Source organism: Saimiri boliviensis, chromosome 10, assembly GCF_048565385.1.
Source record: "Saimiri boliviensis isolate mSaiBol1 chromosome 10, mSaiBol1.pri, whole genome shotgun sequence".
NCBI classification, from domain to species: domain Eukaryota; kingdom Metazoa; phylum Chordata; class Mammalia; order Primates; family Cebidae; genus Saimiri; species Saimiri boliviensis.
Window position 1 is genome coordinate 36237142 of NC_133458.1, and position 4734 is coordinate 36241875.

The following is a 4734-nucleotide window of genomic DNA, read 5'->3' on the forward strand; positions in this document are numbered from 1 at the left end:
TTAATTTTACCAGTGAAGAAGAGGAACTCCAAGAGACTGAATAAATTTACTTAGCTAATATGTGACAGAGCTGTACTTCCACTCTGTCCAGTTTGTGACATGATATCTTCACCAACCTGTAGTGAAGCTCAGATGATTCTTTACATAGAAAAGCCAAATTCTCCTACAGGTAAATCTACATCACCAGGCCTAAACAGTCTCCAGATTCTACTACTACTTTCAAAGTGATGCTCTTGTCTGTCTCACTTCATTCCTACTATTATTTCCCCAGAACAAGTGTAGATTATCTAAAGCTTTGGTGGAAGCCATAAAATGCTCTCTCTTCTCACCTCGTCTCCTCCCATTGCTCTATCTTGTACACACACATACACACAAAGGCAAATCAAGGTCTTTATTGAGATTTTATATATATATATATATATATATATGTGTGTGTGTGTGTGTGTATATATATACATACATATGTATAGTGTGTGTATATATGTATATATATATACATATATAAACACACACACACATATATATATATCCAATATATGTACACCTTTCAAGTATACAGTTAGTTTTGGCAACTATATACACCCATATAACCGCAACCACAACCAAGATCCAGAACATTTTCCTCATGTCAAAACATTTCCTCTTGCCCATCTGTGATAAATCCTGCAGTCCCCACTCCTAGTCCCAGGCAACACTGATCTGCCAAACGTCACTCAAATTAATTCTTGTGAAACTTTATTCTTATCTTGCTGCTTCCTTACTCAGGCACTTCCAGAGGTTCCTTGTTGTAAGAAAGGCAGAGCTTCCCAGATCATTTGTGTATTATGTTATTTATACAGCACATTAGGATACGTGAAGCTCAGAGGCCACTGATCACCCTAGGTTTTGCCTGGCTACCATGAGAACTACGAGGAAGCAATAAACAGCTCCATTTGAAAGCTTGGCTGCTACACTAGACATCTCAAAATACAGTGGCTCAAACAAAATAGAAGTGAAATTTTAGTTCACAAAATGCATATGTGAGTGCCTGAAAGTGTCGGGCTCAGGATGCTTCTCTCTGGATACTGTACTACGCTGAGGTGTTTGCTTTGCTCACATAGACCAAAGTAGATCCCTACTTTCATATTTCAGACAACAGGCTAGACAATAGGGAAAGTTAAAGGGAAGGAAGCATACTTTTTCCCTTTAAGGACCCACTCAGAAGCACACACCACTTCCATCCACACCACACAGCTACAAGGAAGAGCTGTAAATGCTTTTTGTTCTGAGTACCAATGCATCTGGTTAAATCAGGAATTTCAATGGCCACACAGAAAGAAGGGGTAATGAGTATTGGTGTCAACTAGCAAATCTCTGCCACACTCTTCAGTACCTTTAGAATAAAGTCTTCTACTACCTGAATTTACTTTCCAAATCTAATTCCTATACTACGTTCCCAAATATCACTGGACACCAGCCAGTGGGACCAATCCTGGCCTACTCATTGTCTCTAACATCCCACATGTCCTGTGTCTTTTTGATTTTGCTCACATCATGGTTCTTTGCTGGCATAACCTCATCTCCACAATTTCAACTCATACTTAAACTTGAAGTCCCAGCTCAGCAGCCACCTATTATGTGAAGTTTCTCCTGACTACTCCAGTCCACAGAAATTCATTTTTCTTGGAGCCCAGCATTAATTTGTTACCATGACATCTAGATTGATGTTTGTATTTTCAATTTTATATTACTTTTTTCCCCTGAGACAGGATCTTACTCTGTCACCCAGGCTGGAGTGCACTGGCACAATCTTAACTCACTGCAGACTCTGCCACCCGGACTCAAGTGATCCTCTCACTTCAGCCTCCTAAGTAGCAGGGACCACAGGCATGTGCCATCCAACCCAGCTAATTTTTGGTAGAGACAGGATTTCACCATGTTGCCCAGGCTGGTCTCAAACTCTTGAACTCAAGCAATTCTCCTGCCTCTCCTTCCAAAGTGCTGGGATTACAGGCATGAGCCACCATGTCAGGCTACACAGCTCACTATGTTGCCCAGGCTGAACCTCCCAATCCACCCACTTCCATCTCCCAAAGTACTTGAGCACAGGTGTGAGCCACTGAGCCCAGCTTTTTTTTTTCTTCTTTACTTGTCTTGGGAACAAACATCATGGTATTTTTTCCCACTCAGCATTTTGCATTGGTCTAGGCAATATATCTTACGTATCAGTTGCATATATACTCACTGTGTGTATAAATTAATATATGCCTGAATTATGAGACAGTTAAATGAATCAAAAGCCATTGCTTAAAATGATTCCAACAAGGAGAAACAGCTGTAAAGGAAGCCATCTGTTCTTCTTGACTGGGATGGGGAACACTGGGTTAGCATGGACTAAGTAGTCATTTATCTGTAAATGGTTGTAGATTACATCTGCAGAATGCATTTAAAGCTTAGTCAAATCTTATAAATGTCTGAGTGAACTATGAAATTGTAATTTTAGTCTAAAATATAATAGTGCCCTAGATTTATAAAATGCTTTCATACCTAACCCTAAATCCTTTAGCTTTTAAATATACAAATTTCTTTGACTGGTAGTGTGCGGAGTAAAAGCTGAGTGCACATCTCTGAAAAAAATCCCTGGAGAGTGAGAAATTGGAGCAGATCACCGCTAACTTTGCAATTTCTACGCAATTCTAGAAAGTGACTTAAAAAAAGTAAGTAGCATCAAAAACTTCTGTGCAAGTGCACCAAACAGTGCTTTATTTACTCTTATACTCTTAATGAGGTTAGTTTTTTAGTCAAGATAAAGTGCCTATGAAGAGATAAGAATCATGCCCCAAATTACATAGCAAGTAAGTAATATTGTTGGAGTTTGAACCAGGGTTGTTAAAATTCCAAGTCTGTACTCAATTATTTTATAAGAGAGCTACCATGTTAACTGACATCAAAAATTATTCTTAATTTCATGGTCATGACATATGTTATTTTAATATATTTCTGACTTTTGATAACTAGTATTTCTTTATTAATTTTTTGTGTATATTCAACAGTTATATTAATTTGTATTGTGTTTGAACACATTTATTTTCTAAAAATATATCAAAGACAAGCTAGAGTCCTGTCAATATCTTTATTTTAAATTTTATTTTATTCTAAGAATTTTGCAGATATGTATATCTTATCTTTAATTCTCTAAGATAAAAAATGTCTTAAATCTATTCATTTTTATCAACGTTAAGAGCAGCAAAATAGGACTTCTACTTGCAACCAAGATGAAATAACAAGGAAGAGATTTACCCTCCTGCTTGAAGTAAACAAAGAACAAACACTAACATACTTGAAACAATTAGTTTTAAAACACTGGCCATCAGGTAACAAAGGACAGTGACTTTTATTAGCTACTAACAAATGAGGTGAGTCCTATGGTTTCCCCAACTTGGTGCTTTGAGAGAGTTTCCAGGATGTGATGGAGGGAGGGAAAACCTTCTATGGTCTTAGGTAATAGTCTAAAGAAAAAGCATTTGCCAGATTTAATAGTGGCATCCAAGGTTTACAGTAAAATTTCACATCTTGAGCAACCATGCAAGTAGCAACACTATCTGATTAGATTTGTGATCTTCCACATAATTCTGTAAAATCGATCTGTCTTTTTCTGTAGGCCACATAGGTAAATTAAGGAGGCGGCAGAAATCTTTACCCCCTAGTCTTTCAAATTGGACAATGTCAGTAATCCCTGGAATATTATTGGTGACTTTCTGTTTTCAAAAAAAGGGCCTATTCCAGCCACTTACATCTGATCGTCCTACTTTATAGCTCTTACTTCATAAAACAAGAAGCTGACATAGGTATACTTCCTATCATTGAATGTATAGTTTGCATTCAGAAACTAAATAGTTAGCTAAGTGTGAATGGGTTCATGAAGACACTCATTCAACAGTGAGATGGATTCTGATTTTTGTGTTCCTTCTGCATTGTGACAAAAATTTCTGCCTTGTCAACTTTATTTAATGTAGGTTACTGGACTCCATAAGCCCCCACCCTGTCTGCTGGATCACACTGATGTATAGGATCCATGGGAATTTGTAAGCTCTGAAAAAGTGCAATAATCTCTGAAGAATCTGAGTATTTATCTTTCTCCAGTGTACAGCCACACTACTGTCACCAAACTGAACTGGGGTCCACTCACTCAGCACTTGTGTAAGGCTAAACATACACATTGAGGTTTGTAGCAAGTGCAAGGAGGGCGTTTATTTGCGGGGCACTAAGTGAGGACAATCTGGCAGCTCCTGCTTAATACCTGACCGCACTGACGGCTTGCAAGCACAGATTTTTAAAGGCATGGGTCAATTTCAGGAAAGCCAAAGCCACAGGCAAAATTCAGAATCAATACAGGTAAGTTATACAGTGGTTTGGCCTAAAAAGGTGGGATATCTTGAAGCAGGTGCTTCCAGGTTATAGATAGATTCAAAGATTATCTGATATGCAACTAGTTAAGGAAGAAAAGCTTTGCTTAAAAATTTGGGATCAGCAGAAAGATATGTTAGGTATGGCTCATAGGTGTGAAGACCTCCAAACCCCTCAGGAAGAACCTTTGAAAGAACAGCAGTTGGAGTTCAGTCCCCAATTCCTTCTTATCTGAGGTCTATGTACCAGTGGATCCACTTAGTGTGGGTCCAGGTTTCTGAAAAACAACTCAAGGAAATATGTGAAGATGTTATTCTTAGTTTCTACAGGGAATCAAACATCTCGTGT